Source organism: Sorex fumeus, unplaced genomic scaffold (genome assembly GCF_029834395.1).
Source record: "Sorex fumeus unplaced genomic scaffold, SorFum_2.1 ptg000044l, whole genome shotgun sequence".
Classification (NCBI taxonomy): Eukaryota; Metazoa; Chordata; class Mammalia; order Eulipotyphla; family Soricidae; genus Sorex; species Sorex fumeus.
In genome coordinates this window covers 44,129,130-44,152,253 of record NW_026606101.1, presented here as the reverse complement: position 1 = coordinate 44,152,253, position 23,124 = coordinate 44,129,130, and the positions used below count along the sequence as shown (strand labels likewise).

The 23,124-nt window shown below is 50.7% G+C and overlaps 1 protein-coding gene across 2 annotated transcripts in view; it reads right to left on the bottom strand.

Moving 5' to 3' along the window:
* The window catches only part of PCGF3 (polycomb group ring finger 3), a 40,641-nt gene extending 25,151 nt beyond the window's left edge, over nucleotides 1-15,490 (bottom strand). Inside the window, exons 1-3 of one of the 2 annotated variants that reach the window (XM_056121511.1) lie at nucleotides 15,289-15,384; nucleotides 4,767-4,806; nucleotides 3,752-3,895 (exon numbers count right to left, since the gene is read on the bottom strand). The gene's annotated coding sequence lies outside the window, so the exon portion shown is untranslated. Of the gene's footprint in view, nucleotides 1-3,751; nucleotides 3,896-4,766; nucleotides 4,807-15,288 lie in introns of both variants that reach the window. The other variant, XM_056121512.1, reaches the window with a different exon arrangement.
* Between the last annotated feature and the right edge of the window lie 7,634 nt (nucleotides 15,491-23,124).

Below are 23,124 nucleotides of genomic sequence, written 5' to 3'. Positions count from 1 at the left end.
TCACTGGTTAGACAGAGACATGGGTTAGACCAGCTTAGGGGTATATCGCTTATGGGGTGCAAAGATCAGTCACAAACATGCTACTATTCTCCTTGACCACCTGTGGTTCTGCCAACCACCTGCTGAAGAGAGGACAGTGGCAGCTGGTATAGGAAGAGCTGCAGGCCAGGAGATCTCTGCTGAGTAAAGGGCAGGTAGACCTGAGGCCGCAGGGGTGACAATGGTCAAGCTGGGGTGGAAACAGAAGTGGGACTTTGGCTAGAGCTGTGGCTCCTCCAGAAAGGTGAAAGGGAAGGACAACTCAGATGAGGCCTGCCTGCACTCAGGGCACCTAGGCTCCAAGGACAGCAGGGGGTGAGCAGAGGCACCCATAGGGAGACCTACAGGCTCTCAGGAAGGAAAAGGCTCATCCCCAGGACACCAGGAATGTGGCCATTCCAGGCACACAGGGCAAGGCAACATCCAAAGCTAAAGGGATCCGGGGAGTTAAGCAGAGAGGCTGTGGGTGAGAAGCACCAAACAACCATTAACTGCTTGAACCTACAAACCTGTCTCGTACCTGGACATGGGTGAAAGATGTATAGCGGTGGGAACTCATGACCACCACCTGAAAGGTCTGAAAAGCAGTTTTCCCTGTACAAGGTGAAAGCTTTAGAGTGTCTGGGCCCAACCTCCACCTTGTTCAGGGAAAACTGCATGGGCCTGCCTGCCAAGTTCAGATCCCCCTATCCTCAGCTGGCCCCAGGCCCAGAACTGGGGGAGGGGAGCAAGCACAGAGCTCCTTCCTCCACAATGGCCCTCTGTCACTGCTGCCACCTGATTATGGACACAAAACAGCACACAGTGTTGTCAAGGTCAAATTGTGCCTTTGGCATTGTAGGGCCGGAGCTCCTCATGCTGGCCTCCCTCTCGCACTCACATCTTCACATCTAACTAGCTATGACAGGGAGCCCCTTGGTGTCCCCTTGCATCCCTACCTCACTGTCAAGCACAGAAGAAGCTCCATAACATCCCAGGCCCTGATACTTGGCAGGCCGGATGTCAGAGTCAGAGACTAAGAGACACATGGGGTTTCTGTTGGCTTTGCGGACACACCCAGTGATGCCCAGGGATCACTCCTGGTGGGGCTTTGGGTAGAGTGCCAGGGACTGAACCTGGGGATTGGCCACATGCAAGGCAACTACCCTACCTACCCTACTATTGCTCCAGCCCTTTGGGAGATGTGTGTTATTGGCCAGGGTGTGGCTCCAAAATGAGAAATGGATTCTTGTTTGGAGCCTCCAAGAAGGACCGGCCTTGCATCACCCCTTTTCACTCCATGAGATTCATCAGCACTCAGACCTTCAGAACTGCTCAGTAATGCATTAGCATGGCCTGGACACCCTTAATTTGTACTGATATCTAACAAAGCTACAGAACTCACACAGGCCCTGCAGAGACCAGCTTCAATGTATAGGGCATGAGGGTTTAAAAAAGCTTTACAGCCATAATCATGCCACCGGACTCTGCGCCAGGCTCTTTCACTCAGGGGCACTCCAGAGGGGAGCGGGTGAGACCCCTCCCAGCCCCAGGGGAAATGCAGTCCCAAGGGAAACACTTCATAGGACACACCTTACCCATATTCCCAAGAGTACCACACCACATTTGATGGGATTCAAAGTAAGAGGCAACCAACCTCAGAGGGAAATATATTATTTCGGTTCTGCTTTGGGGCAGGGATTGGGGTTCAGAATGGAAACACCCAAAATATGGTGGTGGGACGGTGTAATGGTGGCGGGGTTGGTGTTTGAATATTAAATGTAATCAAATATTGTGAACTACTAGCTACTGAGAGTATCTCGTCCACACAGCAAAAGCCTGGCAAGCTATCCGTGATGTATTCAATATGCCAAACACGGTAACAACAAGTCTCACGACGATGTTACTGGGCCTGCGTGAGCAAATCGATGAACAATGGGAGGACAGTGACAGTGACTTTTTAAAATTAAAAAAAAAAATTTAAATAAAGAAATAATGAGCTTTACTATGAGAAATTACATGTGGCCGTAAACTCAAGGTAGAAGTAGAGGCACATATGTGTACACGAGTATGCATAGTGAAATGAACTCACAGTAGAGGCAGGTAAGTATTTCATTTTTTTTTTTTTTTTGCTTTTTGGATCACACCCAGCGATGCACAAGGGTTACTCCTGGCTCTGCACTCAGGAATTAGGAATTATTCCTGGAGGTGCTCAGGGGTCTATATGGGATGCTGGGAATTGAATCTGGGTCAGCTGCGTGCAAGGGCAAATGCCCTACCCGCTATGTTATCGCTCATATACACAAATGCATACCTAGGGCTGGAGTGACATGTGCCCCTACTTCTACCATGAGTCCACAGTCACATGTAATTTCTCTTAGTAAAGCTCATTATTTATTTATTTTTTAATTTTAAAAAGTAGTTCACAATATTTGATTACATTTATTTACATATTCAAACACCAACCCCGCCACCATTACACCTTCCCACCACCATATTTTGGGTGTTTCCATCCTGAACCCCAATCCCTGCCCCAAAGCAGAACCGAAATAATATATTTCCCTCTAAGGTTGGTTGCCTCCTACTTTGAATCCCATCAAATGTGGTGTGGTACTCTTGGAGTACAGGTAAGGTGTGTCCTATGAAGTGTTGCTCCAGCCCTAGGTATGCATTTGTGTACACGAGTGTGTGTGCTGATGTAGATTCACAGTAGAGCTGTGTGTGTGCATGTGTGTACTGATGCGGACTCAGATGTGTTGGTAGAGGCATGTATGTGCATTCTGATGTGGACTCACAGCAGAGATAGATAGGTGTAGGTGTGTAGCTGTGTGTGTGTGCACGAGTGTGTGTGGGGATGTGGACTCACAGTAGAGCTGTGAGTGCAGTCATGAACTTGTGCCCACTTCCTGCAGTGTCCCAACGGTGGGCCCCAGTCCTGACATGCACATACTACTGACCCCTAGGGAGTTCATCTGAACCTCGAGTGCTACTGTGCAGGGACCTGGGAGGTTGCTGCTCAAATTGTGAACAATGGGAGCATCAAGGTAAGTTGTGAGGGTCAGCAGGTGTTCAACAGATGGCCCAGGAGCCCCCCAGTTTCCCTGTGACAGAGGAAGGGACCTCTTGTGAAATGTGAGCAGTAGCAGTTGGAGGAGCACTTCCCACCCCTGAGTTGAGGAACTGTCCAGTGGAGGGGCTCAGTCTCAACACTGCCGGCTCAGAAAGGTGAGAAAAAATGAAGGGACAGCTTTGAGTGCAGGGTCCTTTACCCACTGACTACTCACGTTCAGGGACAAAACTATTCTTTCCCTGCCTAAACAGCCAGGGTCCATGGCTGACTACCTTCCTACCCTCAGCTGAGGGTTCGACATTCACGGTACCACCACTGTTCTATGGCAGAGTCCACCCCACTCCCACACCATGACCCTGCAGAGACTAGAAACCAGGGACCACTGGGCACAAACCCATCTGTCAATGAGAGAGTAGAGTGACCAAGACCTTCAAACTCACGTCCTCTAAGAGCTATGCCTGCCAATAGCACCACGACTACCCCCCTCAGGACCCACAAAGGATGGCCATATCAGGACACTGCAGAGAACAGTCCAGAACCACAGGAATAAGATCTTTCTTATGGCTTGGGAATGGTCAACCCTCATACATAGCAGCAGTCCCCAGATAGCCATAGCACCTGGGCCTCAGCCCTCCAGGTACCTGGAGAGCACAAGGGCCTCACCTCCTTTATATGTCCGCTGCTCCCTGCTTGCACCTTTGCATTGGATGTCAGGCCTCTGTCTTGACCTTATGGCTCCTTCTCAGCCGGTGCTCTCTGCTTTGCACATCTGTGCCTTCCTTCTGTCCTGGGTACTGTGTCCATTTTCTAGCACAGAAACGGCACCTGTTACTCCTTTCCATGTCCTGGCTGCTAGCATTCACAGCCTGTGATGAGGCTATGCTCGCAGGCTAGAGTAGCCAATCAGAAACAACATCAGGAGATTTAGAGCGAGAGTTGAGCACACCCTAATTTGCTCCAGAGTTGTCAGAAATGACCTTTTCTAGGGGACAAGGGCTCTAAGCAGTGCTCAGGGGGCCCATCCCTGCTGGAAATTCTTGACTAACTGGGATGATGTTTCAATGCAAGGATGTGAGGATGTGGTGTTGCTCAGGTTCTGTAGTGCTGGAGGTCCCCTGGCCCACATCCAGTGATGCTCAGGGGACTGCGCAGTAACAGGAATGGAACCTAGGACAGGCACATGCCAGGCCTGCTCCCTAACCACTTTATCTCCCAGTCCCAGGGACTATATTTTAAAGGAATCAAAGGAGCTGAGTAGACGACTGAAGGGCTGGAGTGTAGGTTCTTCATGTGGGAGCCCTGGGTTCAATCTCCAGCACTACATGGTCCCCCAAGCACTGCTATGTTCCCAACATGAATAAAGTCATTTAAGGAAAAAAAAAATAGTAAGTGGGACTGGAGTGATAGTACTGTGGGCAGGGAACTTGTCTTGTACCTTGTGACCGGGTTCAATCCCTGGAACCACTTATGGTCCCCTGACCACTGCCAGGAATGAATCCTTGAGGGCAGAGCCAGGAGTAACCCCTGAGGGCAGAGCCAAGAATAAGCCCTAAGCACCACCAAGTGTGACCCAAAAATCAAAATACATAAAGCAAAAAGTGGAGTTCAAAGGAATTACTTCCATGGCTGTACCAGACTCACATGCATATATAAAAAAAAGCAAGGTGAATGCATTTACCTGTACATGGCAGCCTGGAATTGCTGCTACATTTTGATGCCTGTGGAGACAAACAGAGCCGAGTCACCATCTATACTGTGCATGCAACATCCCAACCTGATGGGCAGTGGTGGCCTCACGGATGGGTCTTTGTTTACTGACAGTCTATTCAATGTCTTGCCAAAACAAGTAAAGGAAAAAGAATGTGCGGGCTGGAGAGCTGGTTGATGTGTTAAGTGCATGCTTTGCATACAGGATGGTGGCAACTGAGCCCTACTACCACATGGTTCCCTGAGCACTGCCAAGAATGACCCCCAAGCACAAAGCCAGAGCTAGCCTCTGAGCCTCTCCACAGGAGGTCCCCAAACAAAAACAAAGTGTCATATGAACCAGAGACTTAGATACATGTCTGGGGACACCAAGGCCCAAGGGTGAGTGAGTGAGTGAGTGAGTGAGTGAATGTGTGTGTGGGGGGGAGAGGGGGGGTGGCTGCAGGGGTGATTTTTGAGTTTCCAGATGTCAGGACAAAGGTCTGGGCAAGGGCCCAATGAGGGGTGGATTTTAGGGGTTCCCTGAGAAAGGCTGGGGTGTCAAAGGACAGGGAACCAGACACCAGAGTTGTACAGTGTTCCTCAGTTACTATGACCATACATTTTCTATCAGCATATCCACAGACAGCACAAGGGTAGCTCTCCTGGTCAGGCCCTCAGAGAACACACGGGAGGTCCCTCATGTCATAATCCAGTCACAGCCAGGATGAAGGCATGGCACAAGGCTTGGAGGTAGAGGGCACACAGAGAAAGCGGTGTTTATGCTAGGTCCAAGAGAAGGCAAGGGTCAGGGTGGGCCCAGCTGAAGAGCATGAGAGCACAGGAAAGGACCAGGATGAACCCAGGTAAGGGTAAGGATGTGCACAGAAGGATCAGAGTGAGTACAAGTGAGGAGGGTCTGCCTCCCAGACCCCCACCCCTAGGGGCACAGGCTAAAACCACCAGCTGTGCAGGAACCTCCAGAGGCTGACCCCCTGCCTACCTTCATGCTTGCTCCTTCCCCTGTGCCAGGCTAGGGAACCCCTGGGAAAATGGGCTTGGGTGCCCCTCATCCGCTGAGGCTGGGACAGCACTGCCAAACTCAAGTCTCATTAGACCCATAGTGAACAAAGCCAGGGGTTAACAACAGTGGCTACCAACAATCTAGGAATGACTGCCAAGTGGGTTTAGTACAAGGGGCACTGGAAGAAAAAGCATAAACGGGGGCCAGGGAGATGGTACAGAAGGTAAGAGACCTGCCTTGCATGTAGCCGGCCTAGGTTCAGATCCCTAGTTCTGCATACGGGTCCCGAGGTGGTGCCAGAAGTGGCCCAAAAACACTCCCCCTGACAAAAGGTTGAGAGTTTACTAAAGAAACCTAATGAGCATTCAGTAGCACTCATCTATTCTAGCAGGGCCTGAGAGACAGATACCCTAAGAATCTCCCATTCCTAGCATGCTGGGGTAGCCTAGGTAATCACTAGCCCTGAGGGGCCCTCAAAACTGCATCCTCAGAATTGCTGGACCCCCCCCCACCCACCCACACACACACACACATCCTCTAAGTAAGAAGGAAGTCTCCTTGATCTCAGGGAAGCTGTCCATGAAAGGATACCAGCATTAGCATCTGCCAGAGGTTCTGCCTGACTGTGCCCAGAAGATAAATTCCAAAAGGTTGAGAGACCATCCACAGGGGCTGAGGAAAGGTGAACCCATCAGCCAGCAAGCAGCTTTCCAGAAAGGAACAGTAGAGGGCAATGTGCTATGAGCCCACAACGAGAGAAGACTGGGAACCACACAAGACCATAGTTCAAGAACTGTGGTCTATGACAGGCAGGTTGGAGCTGAAGTAGGACAGGCTGTGGCAGTATGACCACAGAATTGCCAAAGCATCACCTGCATCCTAAATTGGTGAACTTGTGTAGAAACCACCCTAGCAACAGTGTACTTCACAAAACCAAACTAGGAAAAATATCACAGCTGGTGTCAAAAACTGGAAAATATCCAACTCTATACTAAGTGGGTCTTCCTATCCACAAAGAACCAGGATGAAGATCAAATGCAAAAGATAAACTTCAGGGGCTGGAGTGATAGCACAGCAGGTAGGGCGTTTGCGGGTAGGCCAACCCCCAGGTTCGATTTCCAGCATCCCGTATGGTCCCCTGCGCACCGCCAGGAGTAATTCCTGAGTACAGAGCCAGGAGTAACCCCTGAGCATTGCCAGGTGAGAATACCCCCCCCCCCAAAAATACTAAGGACAGTTCATTAAAAAAAAAAAAAAAGACAAACTTCAGCCCTCTGAAAACTGGAAGGCCACTGCCTGCCCTAGGCTGAGGAGACTGATAAAGAACAAGCCACAGCCACATGGGAAATGACTGATGACTTCAGTAATGATGACGACCAGGATGACCGGGATGAGAGAGCATCATCAAAGGAAGAAACAAAAGCCAAGACTAGAGAGATGATACAGTGGGTTCTCTGATCTCCAGCATCCCGTATGGTCCCCTGAGTTCCTCCAGAAGTAATTCCTGAGCCCAGAGTCAGGAGTTACCACTGAGCCCCTACAGGTGTGGCCCCCAAACAAAACCAAAAGCCATACGGTGAGTAAAAACATACCAATGGAAGACCCAACAGACCAGGACAAGATGTCCATGGGGTGCAGAGGGCTGCTCTGTCCCTGCTTGGGACTGAAGTGTCTGAGCACTATGGTCTGAAAAGCTAAGACATTCACTGTCTGGTTTTTCATGGAAGTCTGCTGGGAACTGCAGGAAACATGACAAAGCGAGAGAAGACTGGGAACCACATAAGACCACAGTTCAGGAACTGTGGTCTATGACACATTTTCTTTTATTTTGGGGGTTTGGGGCCACAACCACTGAATTACTCCTGGCAGGGCTCTGGTGACCATATGGGATGCTGGGAATAGAACCCAGGTTGACTGTGGGCAAGACAAGCACCCTACCCCACTGTACTATCTCTCAGCCCCATGTAAGCATATTTTAAAACAGTGTTTCTAAAAGTGGGTGATACCATTTCATCGTGTGGGTTAGAGGTGCCAGAACAATCTAGGGAGGTCAATTGTAGTCTCAGGCACAATTGGTGTGCTTTCTATTTGTTAAAAGTGGCAGATATCCAGGGGAAGATGAATGATTTTATTTTCTGAAAAGGAAATGGTAAGGAAGTTTGGGATCTTCCATAGTTAAAGCATTCAATCTCGTGAGTAATCGTCCCCAAGTGAGAAGCCTAATAACTCACCAGTAACCCACTCATTAGTGACCAGTGTAAGCCAGCCACACTGATAACTGCTGTGTGGCATGGCTTCCCATTTGCACCATCCCAGTATTTCAGGGCCTGTCCACAAAAGCACCACTCAGTCAGCACTGTCCACATCAAGGTGTGCTTGCATCAGCACCATTCAGTCAGCACCATCCACATCAAGGCTTGTCCACATCAACATTATCCACATCAGGGCCTGTCCATATCAGCACCACTCAGCACCATTTACATTAGGGCCTGTTCATGTCAGCACTGGCCACATCAGGGCCTGCCTGCATCAGCACCACTCAATCAGCACCTTCCACATCAGGGCCTGTCCACATCAGCATCACCCACATGAGGGCCTGTCTGCATCAGCACCATCAGTCAGCACCACCCACACCAGGGCCTGTTGAGGTCAGTACCATTCATATCTATTCTGTTCTCCTCGACCTCACCTATATGTCAGCCTTATGTGCTCCCATCTCCAATAACTTGGTCCTTCCTGCTCTAGGAATATGGCTACTGGGCATTCTGAATAGACTACACCAACCCCCACCTGCCCTCTTCAGTGTGCTAGTCCCCACTGTTGCACCCACGTACAATGCTCAGAAAGTAAAGACTGCAGATCAACCAGATACTCCCAGTATTTTCCCAAGGACTCGGAAAATCTCTTCTCAAGTACTCCTGCCTTCCTCCGAAATGCACCCAACACCCTCTCTTCACAAGCTCATCTACATACTTTGGTCACCTAACACCTTGATTCTCACAGATACAGCAACAGTGGTCCTGCTTACTTTCCAGCCCTCTGAAAGACCCTCTTTCTCTCCCACCGACCTGAGGAACTGGGGCTACCTGTGTCCTGGCACCACCCAATCCTTCACTCTGGCTCACCTGGCCCCACAACCTTGCCCTGTTCCCTGCTCACTGGCTCTCACACTCTGGCCCTTGCGTCCAAACTGCTCTGGTGGAACCAGCAGGCTCAGGGCCCCTGGCACTCATGGTACCTGTAGAAACAGCTGAGGTCAAGTTATGGGGACCCAGTGGTCACACCAGCTCCATCAACACACAGGCCAAACCCCAAGCTTGACAGTCCAGTGCAGCATTGCTCTCAACGGGGACATGGAAGCTAACCAAGTTACAAGGGCAAAGGCACCTTCGCATATTCTTGGGTAGGGCTTCATCTGATCATCAGGAAAACAAGAACACCCTAAAAAACAATGATTAATGAGGGCCCAGGGAAGGCTGTGAATTCAGAAGCTCAAAGGGTTCATGGCAGGGCTGGAGTGATAGTACAGTGGGGAGGTCATTTACCCTGCATGTGGTCAACCCTGGTTGAATCCCCGACACTCTTTAGGGTCCCCCGAACTGGCCAAGAGTAAGCCCTGAGCACTACCAAGTGGCCCCAAAACCAAAACCAATGAGCAAAAACAAAGGCTCATGTTTCCAGTGTCTCCCTGAGATCGGCCCTCAGGCTCTGCCTGCTGGGAGCACCACAGCCCATCGATCCCCTCAGTTGCTTCCTACAAGCCCTCCGTCAGCTCTTCCTCCTCCATCATCAGTTGATCTGGGAGGCACAGCAATACCCACAAACATGTAGTTGCCACACAGCTGACTGATGCATCCCCACCGTTGAGTCTAGAGCCCTACTATGATTCAGTGATGAGGATCAGGTCACTAAGTAGCGACACCACCTGTGTCACAGAAGCACAGTCTGGGCCACACAAGGCTCTCCTAGCCAACATATTGCCTGTTGGCCTCCAAAGCTGCACCTCATTTTTCAGGGTCTCAAGACACCTGATCTCACTGCCTATACCCACGTGGATGACCAGTAAATCAGACTCGTGTTCCAAATGTGACTGGGGCCAGGCATTCATCTCAGCTGTACAGATTTACAGTGCTTGCTCCATCATCACCAGCACCACACAGACCAAATCAAACCAGGGGCTTCAGAGATAGGAGAGTGGGTAGGGCACTTGCCTTGGATATAGCAGATCTGAGTTTGATCCATCCCCGGCACCCCAGATGGCCCCCCAAACCCTGCCAGGAGTGATCCCTTAGTGCAGAGCCTGGAATAAGCCCTGAGCACTGCCAAGCGGATACACACACTCTGCCCCCCCCCCCCCCCCCCACACACACACACTTCCAACCAAATTAGTGTCATCAGATTCCTTCCTCATTACAGGAACAGTAGCCACAGAACTTTAGTGTTTCCCATATCCTCCACACCAATACCTCCCCCACCAGATCCCTGGACTACAGCCCACCAGAAGATCCTACAGAACTCTCAGGGGTCACATGACAACAGGCAGCTAAGCAGAGTGCTTCCAGGTGTAGCCTCCTTTGAAGAATCAGAGATGCCAAAGCCTTGCCAGGCCCATGAGGCCCAGAGCCACCACCTTGGTTCCACTCTGTTCAGTGACTCCTGCCAATTCTACACCAGGTGGCTCTCACACCCAGTGCACTCTGCCAGAAAAATGCTGTCTTGGAAGGCCAACTGCCCACTGTCACCTCAACCTCTGCTCTAATGTGCCCTGCCAGCAACACTTCAACCCCTCCAGACTTAAAGCCACATACGTGAGGGAGGGGCCAACGACATTACACTACAAAGAAAGGCAAAAGAAGATAAATCCACACATGTGCCTGTTCTGGTCAATGACTGGCAGATAAAAATGCACCAGACTGGTGCAATTAGAGAACCTTCCCAAAGAGGAAAAAAGTCAGGAAGAGGAGAGAAGAGCTGATGTCTGAGTACATGTTCTGGTGGAAGCAGAGGTCCAGCTTCCCTGTAGTCCCAGCTGCTGAGTTGCCTTGCGTGGCATCAACCTTGGTGCTGTGGTAGGCAGAGCTCAAGATCTGCACACACAACCGAGTATTTCCGCAGGGTTTAAGTGCCTGGAGCAGCACTGAGTGTCCACCCAGCACCCAGAACTGGCCTGAAGATGTTAGGAAGTGGGCACAGCTGCACTTGACTACTCCTCGGAAGATATGAGGAGATGCTCGGGATGAGAACTCTCTGTTCCAGACCATGGGCCACTGTGGAAGGAAGCCACAGGTCTACAGGGGGCGCACTCATTCAAAAATGCCAACTTGTGCTCACAGACCTCACACCTATGCTGGAGATAAGACAATTAACCGTGGTCACAGAGAAACCAGACAGGCAAGGAGACAGAGGACGGAGAGATACTGCTTTCACCTACAACACCTGAACTTGGACCTGTGTGGGTGGGACCCAAGCCCACTGTGATGTGAGGCCAGACAGTCTAAACCCGGAAAGCTGTGAGGGCCAGAGTGTGTAGGAGGGGCAGGCATGACCTTGGGGATCAGGATCACACACAGCACAGCACAGCACAGCACAGCACTGGGAGGTACAATCCAGCTCTCAGCCCCAGTCAACCTTGACAGAAGTATAAGCACAGAGCAGAGGGAGCAGCTGCACCTCCCATTCTACCCACTGAGGGTTGGCATGAAAAGGGAGCCCAGGGGCCAGAGCAATAGTAGAGCGGGCAGGGCTCTACTTACATGTATCCAACCTGGATCCCTAGCATCCCATATGATCCCTGGAGCACTGCCAGGAGTGATCCCTGAGTGCAGAGGTAGTTTTAAGATCAGCACACAGCTGGGTGCGGCCCCAAAGCAAATAAAAAAATAAGGGAGGGGGGGAGATGAGATGCCAGAGCAGAGGCCAGGGCACTGGCCCTACTAGGCCTACACATTTTGTTAGTAGGCACCTCTATCTGATCAGGAACATGCTTGCCATTCACATCTGTCCTGTGTGCTGGACTTCTCTATCAGGTCACAGAAGCCCAGGGGCTGCCCCAAGGGGCTGTGGGAGGGGCAGCTGGGGTGTCCTGCTCTGAGAAGGCAGATCTGAGAGACAGGCAGTCTGTGGTAGGTGGCTCCTGAGATGCCCTGAGATTCCAGGGTGTGCAGGGCTCCCCTTTGCTAACCCTGGTGCTGCCGAGAGAAAGCAGTCTCAATCAAATGATTTTAAAAGAAGGCAAGTAGGGGCTGGAGCAACAGCACAGTAGGTAAGGCATTTGCCTTGCATGTGGCCGACCCGGGTTCGATTCCCAGCATCCCATATGGTCCCCTGAGCACCGCCAGGAGTAATTCCTGAGTGCAGAGCCAGGAGTAACCCCTGTGCATGGCCAGGTGTGACCCAAAAAGCAAATAAATAAATAAATCAATAAATAAGTAAATAAAAGAAGGCAAGTAGCCATGACCCGATCAACTGCAAGGTCTCTCAAAGCAGTTTTCTCTGCTGGCGGCTGTCTGCAACCCCAAGGCAACCAGGAGCTGAACACTGGCCACTGTCCCAGTCAACATCCAGGGGAACTCTAGTGCCATACCCATGGTAGAGTCTACAGTAGCAAATGAGGTCAGACAAAGCCCCAAGTCCCAGGGAACTGTAGCCACACCATACACGATTTCAGTTTTTGAGAGTGAGCACAGATTCATCAGTGGACTTCAGATTCAGCAAAGCATTAAGTAAGAAGTAGGTATCTTGGAGCCAGTAATGAGAAGGTACCCTTCTGTGGGATTCCGGAGGTCATTGTCACCCTGTGGGTGGGAGCACAGGTCCTGGAGGAGAGGCTCACACACCGGTCCTGAAGCATCACTTCCACATCAGGGCCAAACCAAAATGTTTCAAATCCACATCTCAGAAACTTCTTTCAATGTCCAATGCATAGTTTTGGAGCAAATCTCTGGCTAGATGAGCATGATACTTCATATATTAATAAAAGATGGGGAAGTGGTCACAGTATGCTCTAAAATAAGGGAAAACCAAGGCATTTCCTATCCAGTTCATCTTCCCTCATGTCAGTCAATGTATGAACATCTGACAAGCATGTACAACTGAGACAACTGAAGTATTTTAACACATGCTACGGAATTCTGCAGTTTACTTACGATCACTTCTCAGATTCAGGCCCTGTATTAGCTGACACCCAGTTGATGCAAGGATATCCGATAGTACAGAGACCCTCACCCACCATGCACTCTCTGAAGCATTTTAACCCCATCAAGCATAAGCAGGACAAAGGGGACAGGATACCACTATCAAGACTCGCAAAGATGGTGGCCTGCTTCTAACCAGCTCCAAGTGTGTCAATGGCTCTCCCTCTGACTCACATGTGAAGAAAATGTCCTGCCATGCCAGGTGGACAAGATCACAAGCAGCACTCAGACATGATGTCAGCTAAGAGCATGAAACCAACTAAGACCCTCACAGGCACTCCATCTCTGACCCTGACCTGACCACTGACCCTGAAGCTGAGTGCCTTGATTCCCACACACAGAAGCCCAAAGACAAAGTGATGGTACCTAAGCATTAAAATTATCTGTTGGACAACAATAAATATAACCGCCCAGCATAGGCTCACCTCTAAAATAAAATCCCAAAAAGACATAATAAAGGCCCTCACCAAACCTGAATGCCAATTTTACCAGTTTTTTTTTCTCCAACTCATAAGCAGATAAGGTTCTTCAGAAAGTAAAGTGTATGAGGCTGGGGGAGGGGGCTCAGCAGTACGGCACTTGTCTTGCATACCACACACAGTATCACCACACACACAAACTCAAAAGAACCAGAAGGGGGAACACAGTGACAGTACACTGGTAGGATGTTTGCCTTGCACATGGCCAACCTGGTTGGATCCTAGGCACTCCCTATGGTCTCCCAGAAGTCTAAAGAGGGTCATGTAGGGACATAAGCAGGGAGGGCAGCCGCGCCCCATGTTTGCAGGATCTGACTTTCACAGGCCTCCTGGACCCTTCTCTGACCTTAAGCAGTTCACAAGGAGCCAACTGGCCAGAGCACCTCCCCACAGTGTCCATTCTCTTAAATAACCCCATTATCTCAGGGTGACCCAAGATGGGGCTCCTCCCAGCCCAGAGAGGTCCACACCACACCCTATCCAAAGAAGGGAGAAAGAAACTGAGGCAGACAGCCTGAGGCTTTCTTTGAGGAGACCCCGCCCAGACCTAAGGGCTTGCATTGGGTTGAGGTTTAACGCCCTACCCCACCTAATCTGAGGTTCTCTTTCACGGAGGGGGAACCACAACTAGGCCTAAGGTTTTCCTTCCCAGAGGAGGCCCCCACTCCCAAACTGGGCCCCAAGCTTTGTTCAAGCCGAGGCAGGGCCTCCTCAGGACAGTGGTCTGCAACCTCATCTGTCCAACTCTGAGTCAGCGGCCCACAACCCCACCTGTCCAACTGCAGGTCAGCAGCCCGCATCCCCACCTGTCCAACTCTGGGTCAGCGGCCCTCACTCCCACCTGTCCACCTCTGCGAGCTCATCATAGCCAGAACTCAGGGTCCACGGTGCAGCAGAGGGGCAGTGGGAGGCTGACAGGACAGGCAGGGAACAGCTTTCTACTGCTGGCCTGCGAGCACCCAGGGGGAATAGAGAACCACCCGCCTCCCCCAGGTGGCATCTGCGAAAGGGTTGCAGGCCTCTGGGGCCAGCCCAGGCAATCTGTGGGGATGCCAGGCCCAGAGAAACTTCGCCGGGGCTCAGCTGAGCTGGAATGGGTTTGAGTACTCCCTAGGTCCTGTCCAGGGACCACCTCTGGGGGCCTAACTTGGGGTCCTAGATCCCTCTTCGGCTCTGTGGGCCCGGATGGCGCTTGGTGCCCGGTGCCTGGTCCTTGCTCTGGCGTCCTGGCCAGTTCCAGGCAAACTTCCTGCAAATCCCACAGGCAGGCACTACTGAGGTCTCCCCACCACCCAGTTCTGCCCCAAGGCCCAGCAGCTCCAGGCCCTCCGGGTCGGAGGAGGGGGCTGCCTCCACTTCCTTAGGCACTCACTCCCTACACCCAGCCGCTCCGGGTGGTCTACTGCTCTGTTCTTCCGACCCCGTCTGGGGGTCCCGGCCCTCCAGGTCCCGCCGTCCCCGACAGGGGGTCCCGAACGCCCCTGTCCCGGTCCCTCCGCCCCGATAGGGGGTCCCGGCCGTCCCCGTCTGGGGGTCCGGACCGTCCCCGTCCCGGCCCCTCTGCCCCGTCGGGGGGTCCTGACCGTCCCCGTCAGGGGGTCTTGGCCATCCCGGGCCCTCCGCCCCCGTCCCGGGCCCGACCCCGCGCTGGGCTCGGGTCCCTCCCCGCCAGCCGTCCCAGGTCAGGCCCCAGAGTCCAGCCCGGCGAGGGCGCGGGCCGTGTTCCGAGCCTGCGGGCCCGGGTCGGGCCGAGGCCGCGGCCTGACGAGAGCCAGGCGCCGCGGGCCGAGCGGGCGGGCGGGGCGCGGACTGACTGACCTGCCGTCTGGGCTGCGGGCGAGCTGGGCGCACGCGGGGGCCGCGCCGGCGGGGGGAGGGGGCGCCGCTCCCTCCGGGTCCCCCCCGGAGCCGGAGGAAAAAGCCCGTCCGGAGTTTAAAACAAAGAGGCGGAAATGCCCGAACCGAGCCGAGCGCCGGATCGGGGGCGCCGCGCCGGGAGCATGCGCGTTGCGGGGCTCCGCTCCCACCCTCAGCCCGGGCGGGGCGGGGCCGAGGGGGCGGGGAAAGGGCGGGGCCGAGCCCGCGGGATCGCGCAGGCGCCGCGGCGCGGGGACTGAGGAGGGCGTGGCCACAGGGAGGCTGCGGCCGGGAGCTCTAAGACGCTCGTCCTCGCTGCTCCGCGCCCCACCAGAGGTCGGGGAGGCGGGGCCTGAGGGGGCGGGGCCGGGCCGGAAGGGGGCGCTTCCTGGCGCTGCCCGGACCTGAAGTAGGTGGGGTTCGGTGTGGGGCCCACCCGTCGAGGTCGCTGAAGGGCGGGTCTGAGGTGAGGGTGGACGCGCGTCTCAACGGGGGCGGGGCTCGAAGGAAGGTTCCAGAGGAGGCGGGTCTGAGGTGAGACTGAACGAGGGGCGGCCGCGGAGGAGGCGGGGTCTGAGAGTGGGGTCTGAGGTGAGTGGGTCCGCGTCTGGACGCGGCCGGGGGCTCCAGGGGAGGGTCCCGAGGAGGCGGGTCTGAGGTGAGACTGAACGAGGGGCGGCCGCGGAGGAGGCGGGGTCTGAGAGTGGGGTCTGAGGTGAGACTGGACGCGGGCTGGACCGGGGCGGGAGCTTGAGGAGCGGCTCCCGGGTCTGAAGGAGGCGGTGCCTGGACTCGAAGCGGGGTTTCCGAGGGCACTGGGTGGCCGGCGGCCACTGCAGCTGCCGCCGCCGAGTCCCGCACCTGGCTTCTCTCTGAAGAAAGCGGCTTCGTTCTGGCATTTCTGTCCTTCGTAGGAGCCAGCACTCGATGCACCAGGCAAGAAGCCTGGTCGCCGGGGTCACACAGGGACTCTGCCTGCTAGATTCCCAGGCAGCCCGGTACAGAGCTGCCAACTGCAGTTCCCGGTCCCACCTTTACGCAGGCTCAAGTCCTGGAACTATAATCCGGGACGGCGACTTCCACGTTCTCCAAGGAACACAAATGGCACTAACAAAGAAAACTGCAGAGGCAAAGACAGTGTGGTGTCAGTCGTTCATTAGGAGACTTGAGGCCTGGAGCAACGGAGTAATGAACACAAGGAGAAGATAGGAAAGTATTGTGGATGTGTTCGATCCAGTGGTGTCTGGACATAGACGAGATGATCAAGGTATCAAGAGAAAGTCTGTCCTGGCTTTGGAGAGAAATTCCAAATCCAGGAGGGCCTGGGAGGAGGTGGCATGACTTTACCTGGCATGACTCAATTCACTGGCCACTAGCAAGCGAAGGCACCTTCTAGCCTTTTCCCCTCCCCAGGTCTGAGGATGGTACTGAGAGTCCTGATCATATGCTGATTCTCTAGGAACTAATGTTCCCCCTTAGCTTTTCCCCAAATTTCTTACATGACGGGGACAGTCGTTAACTCATGTCATTCTTGGCAATCTAGTTGCACCTGGAGTGCTTCTTCGGGATCCCTGAGATTGAACCCACATGTGCAAGGCAAGCACCCTACCTGCTATACTATCTCTCTGGCCCCCAGAAAGCACAGTGTTTTCAATCAGTGGTGCTGGGACAACAGGACAGCCACTTGCAAAACAAAACAAAACAAAACAAAAACTCATGTAGCTAGACATCACTATGCAATCAACTAAAAAGTGTAGACCTAAGTGTAAAACTATAGAAAATAGGGGCCAGAGAGATAGTACAGTGGGTAGGGTACTTGCTTTGCACACTGTTAACCTGGAGTTATTCCATCCAGTGCAACGATATGATCCAACAATTGCAATTGTGCTCCTTATTGTTTACTAAATGAGTTGGAAACTTACGCTCACAACAAAAATTGCACATAAATGTTTGTTCCATTTTTATTGCCAATACCTGGAAGCAACTAAAATGATCTTCAGCAGGTGAATGGATAAAGAAACTGGTCTACCCAAGCAATGGAATATTATTCAGTGTTAAAAAGAAATGAGCTATCAAGAGTGCCAGAGAGATAGTACAGTGTGTAAGGTGCTTGCCTTGCATGCAGCCAACTTGAGTTCGATATTTGGTACCCCATATGGTCCCCTGAGCACCAGCAGAAGTAATTCCTAAGTGTAGAGCTAGGAGTAATCCCTGAGCACTGCCAGGTGTAGCCAAAAACCAAAATAAAACAAAAGCAAAAAAAGAAGAATGTGGCACCACACCAGACGTGTGTGAGGTTCTGGGTTTGAGCCCAGGTTCCACACACACACAAAAGACTGGGAGAGCCCAAAGGCCAGAGTGCAGACTTTGCTGTGGGAGTCCTGGGCTCCATCAGATCCATGATATGTCCTGACCACTGCCAGGGTGGACCTAATGGTCTGGGCCAGACGACCTGGCTCTTGGCCCACGTCACTGTATCCACACCACCAGGACTGCCCCTGGGTTCCTGAATGAAAAGGTTCCTCTCCTTGGAAAGCAAGATGGAAGGTGTCTTATAGTTCTGTGTAAATATTTCCTAATACCAAGCTTTTCTTTTTGAGACACATCCTATGGCAAATCCATGTGCATCCCTGGGAGGCTGAATCTCAGAAACATTGAGGAGCTCTTTAGTACTGGCCCAGCACACAGAGACTTGTGAGACTCTACCAGGTTAGCTTGTTGCTGCTAAATAGACCCAACTCTAGACCTTTGTGATTGAATATACAATCATTTAACAATACACATAAGTAGACATACATCACACATAAAGCAATGGGGCACACACTGTTCCCATATAGATGGAAAACTAAAGTACCACTCACCAACAAACTATGGGGTCCGGAAGCCTCCACCTTCTAGGACAGGTGATGTTTACCCACTCCTCCAATCAGAGGATTTGTCACAAGTATGTACCCTTGAATTCAGGAAGTGTATCATGGTTAATGCAGTATATCTTTTTGTTGTTTTCTTACAGATAACCTAGGTTAGGGCCAGAATGATAGTATAGCAGGTAGAACATTGCCTTGCACATGGTCGACCCTAGCATTCCATATGGTCCCCTGGGCAATGCCAGGTGTAGTTCCTGAGTGCAGAACTAGGATTAACCCATAAGCATCGCCAGATATGACCCAAAAAGAAAAAAAAACTCAGCTTGTTGAATTAACTGCTATTCTTTGAGTGACACACAGAAAAATTAGATATCACTTTGCCCCACAGTTACCTAAACCTGAAGAGCAATTAACATCCACCCCCCAGAACTAAATGAGCCTTTCACTTCTAACACACAGAATCAAAAAAAAATTTCACCTCAGAGACACAAATTGGGAGCATTTCACTCCTGCACATACACACAGAATCGGAGAAGCAATACATCCAACATATACAAAGAATAGGAGGAGCTGTTATACCTGCCACACACATATAATTGATGAGAAAAGAGATCATATCCCACATTTTTTACTTTTTTTTGGGGGGTGAGTATACCCAGTAATGCTCAAAGGTTACCCCTGGCTCTGCACTCAGGATTTACTCCTGGCAGTGCTTAGGGGACCATATAGGGGTGCCAGGGGTCACATCTGGATCAGCAGCAGCCAAGGCAAATGTTATACGAATACCTGTTGTATTATTGCTCTGGCTCCACCAGTCCACATTTCAGAGAGACCAGAGAGCAGGAGTTGCCAAGGAGCAGTTGAGTCTGAGCAACATAACATATCCATAGAGTTCATTTGAGATGTCCAAAGCTTCATTTTGTAACCTTGGTAACCTGGAAATGTACTCTAAATGTGCTCATGTCCTTGAGATGGTCTTACCTTGGCTTTGCAGGTGACATGTTTGAGAATTTCTGCTTCTGAACTCTCCCACAAACTACCTGAAAATGCCTTATACCCACCAGGTATTATGTAAAACAGAGCTCTTACCTTTGTTTGGGGCCCAGTCTTTCAAATATGAGCTCTGCTGGGTCAACTGGCATAAAAACCCAAATTCTCCCAACATTCAGTGCATATTGCTAGGATTTTCACTGATTCTTGGTGAGAATTTCTACAACAGAATCATGTTGTAGGAGGAACACATGCTACATCTCTCCTCTTGAAATGTGGAGTTTCAAATGAGTCAGAAAGAGAGGGACAGATATAGAGAGATTGCATTCATCTGGGGAACATAAAATAACAAAATAGGAGACTAACACCCAAGAATAGCCGAGATAAGTACCAGGAGGTTTACTCCATGGCTTGGAGGCCAGCTGCACATGCTAGGGGAAAAGGCAGCTCAGGTAGAGAAGGGAGCACCAAATAAAGGGTGTTGGGAGGATCCTCCCAGGATGGGAGATGCATGCTGAAAGTAGACTATAGACCGAACATGATTGCCACTCAATGCCTCTTTTGCAAACCACAGCACCCAAAAGGAGAGAGAGAACAAAAGGGAATTCCCTGCCACAAAGGCAGGGGGGGATGGGGGTAGGAAGGTTTGTTGGGTAATAACATTGGTTTGTCCTAGCTCCTCCCACATGGAATTTAAGTTTGTTGAGTTACTCCAAAAATAGTGCTCCTGAGGCACACCCAGTTCCATCGGATACTCCTAATTCTATATTGCTTTTCTCTTTCCTTTATGTCCTTTGCATGACTTAGCAATGTTCTTATAGACACAGGAAGACAGTTGATGCTATGCTTTTATAACATGGGAGTTAATTGACTTAATAATATTTACTCCTGGGCATTTATCATATTTACTTGACTTAATCCTCAGTTGCCCTTATTTCCTAACACCCCCGAAAGGAGGGTCTCAGCGAGGGACAAGGATGGACCCAGGGCAAGCTGTAAGAAGCTGCCCTGGCAATCGAAAAGGGACAAGCTAGGCACCATAAGAAGTATAAGTTAAGAGCATGGTCATGGAACAAACTCTTTCATGACTCAAAAAGAAATAACTGAATAAGGACCCTGCTGGGGTTAGGAAAGACTAACCTAGCCTAAAGACTGAAGTCCGGGATATATAGCAAGAGATTCCTAGGAAGAGCTACCCTTTAAGCTTAATATATCTCTTCCTGTGTTCATACAAAATGACTAGAAATATTAGTGTTCAATATTATTATTTAAATGGATTACTAGCTAAGGAAAGGAGAAAGCAATATGCCCTTAGGTGGAATTCCTAAATCCTTGAGTGAATATCTTACTAGCATGCTGAACCCCCAGATGAGATTTTGTTCCTGAGTTAATCTAGAAGAACTTCCCCTGAAGGAGGGGCTTTACATCTATTTGTTGTTATGATAATGTTCAACCCCATCTATGTGCACCCCCACCCTTGATGATTTATATATAACTATGCTGTAAGGAAGAAAAAAGGAAAAATAACTATGCTGTAGGAGAATGAAGCTGTAAGGATGAGGATGAGAATGAAATTAACAGTCACTGATTACCAACCAGCCTGGGGCCCTGTTCCTTGGTTCCCTGTTTCCTCATTCACCTGTCGCAGTCTGCTGGTCTGGGGAGGCGGTTCATGGCCACCGAATGCATGCATCGCACCCACATTTTTTGAACTCACAGGGTTTATTTCTTCATCCTGGGGAAATGGTCTGTACATCCCTGTAGCACTGTAGCACTGTAGCACTGTCCTCCCACTGTTCATCGATTTGCTCAAGCGGGAACCAGTAACGCCTCCATTGTGAGACTTGTCACTGTTTTTGGCATATTGAATACGCCACAGGAAGCTTGCCAGGCTCTACCGTGCAGGTAAGATACTCTCGGTAGCTTGCCGGGCTCTCTGAGAGGGACATAGGAATCAGGCCCGGTTGGCCATCTGCAAGGCAAACACCCTACCTGCTGTGCTATCGCTCCAGCCCCTGTACATCCCTGCTTGGGATAAATATATAGGTACTTTGCTTTTTCCACTTTAGAGAAGCCTGTGTTCTCTCATGAACATATATCTTTATTTACCTCTCTCCTTCCCTCCCTTGAATTTTTACTTTAAAGAAGAATAAGGGACCAGACAATAGTATAGTGAATAAGGCATTTGCCTTGCACCCAGCTGATCCAGGTTTGTTCCCTGGCATTCCATATGGTCCACCAAGCATTGGGAAAGCACGAGTAATTCCTGAACATCACTGGGTGTGAACAAAAAACAGAAAAATGAGAAGGAAGGAGGCAAAGGAGATGGAGTGTGAGAGGGAAAGAAAGAAGAGCATTTGACTACACATAGACTCACAGATACTATCACACCCCACGTCGACAGACAATTAGATACTATTATTCCCCATATACACAGAATCGGGAGCACTTTACCCCACATACACACAAATCAGAAATACATTTCACCTAGATGCACACATAGGAATAGATGGGCATTGTACCCCATATACAGTTCTTATGAGCATTTCACCTCAGAAAGCACACACAGACTCAGATGCCTGTTTCAAACCCCACACACAGAGAATCAGAGAACTAGTCCTCACCACCACCACACAACACACACTCAGTACCATTATATCCTAGATATACACAAAATCAGATACAGCCCATTTATACATCGATATAGGCACCATTATATTCCACATACACACAGAACTAGATGCCACAATACCCACCCAGAATAAGATAAGCATCTGCAGAGGGAAAGAGAGAGAGAGAGAGATCATTTCACACCACATATTCACACAAGACTAAAACCTACCTCACACCTTCAATACAAGAAAACAAATGTTTTCTCTCAGCAGACACTCTGAAAGCCAGCATCACCTCTCCCAATGCAGCATGAACTGGCTGCTCCAGTCACATCCCAAGGTACAGTAGATCCTTCCTGTCTTACTAGATCCTTCCTGTCTTACTACACTGCCTTATTTAGTGTACTTGCAAAATGGCACCCTTTCAGTGTCCACACATGCACAGAAACCGGCTCCTTTACCTGTTTAACTGGCTGAATAAACCCAAGGTGTAAGGGCCCACGGAGTCCTTGATGAAGCACACTGGTTCTCTGATACTGCTGCCTTGGGGTATGTGTAAGCCCTGATTCCCTTGTTGCTTCCCCCAGACTGTGCTAGAGAAGGACGGGAACAGTGGAGACTGGTGGCTGTCAACTTCTCTCTGCCAGGAACAAGTTTCTCTCTCTCTCTCTCTCTCTCTCTCTCTCTCTCTCTCTCTCTCTCTCTCTCTCTCTCTTTTCCCCTCAGGGGGTGGGTGGGGAAGTGGAGCCACACCAGGAAATGCCCAGGATTTACTTCCTGGCTCTATGCTCAGAGCTCACTTTTAGTGGGGGTCAGGGGACCATGTGTGGTGCTGGGGATGGAAGTGAAGGTGGCTGTGGGTAAGGCAATGCCTTAATCCCTATACCATATCTCCTGATCTTTTAAAGAGCCAGTTTACTTAAAAGTTCTCCATGTTAGTAAACAGGCTCCCACTCTAGTAAACTCAGTGAGCCTATCACCTGCTCTACCTCTCATAAGAATAAGAGTGATGGTACAGCGAATAGGATGTTTGCCTTGCATGTGGCTCACCTGGGTTCAATCCCCACAATCCCATATGGTCCCCTGAGCACTGCCAGGAGTAATTCCTGAATGCAGAGCCAGGAGTAACCCCTGAGCACTGCTGGGTATGACCCAAAAAGATAAAAAAAAAAAAAAAAGAAAATGAAGTCAGGTCCTTTTGAAGCAGCCCAATCACCCAGATTTTGATTTACTAGCTCAGTTCCCAGTCATGGGGGCTGTTTTGCTGTGGGTTTTACGTTTTTTTTTTTTGTTTGTTTGTTTGCTTTTTGGGTCACACCCTGTGATGC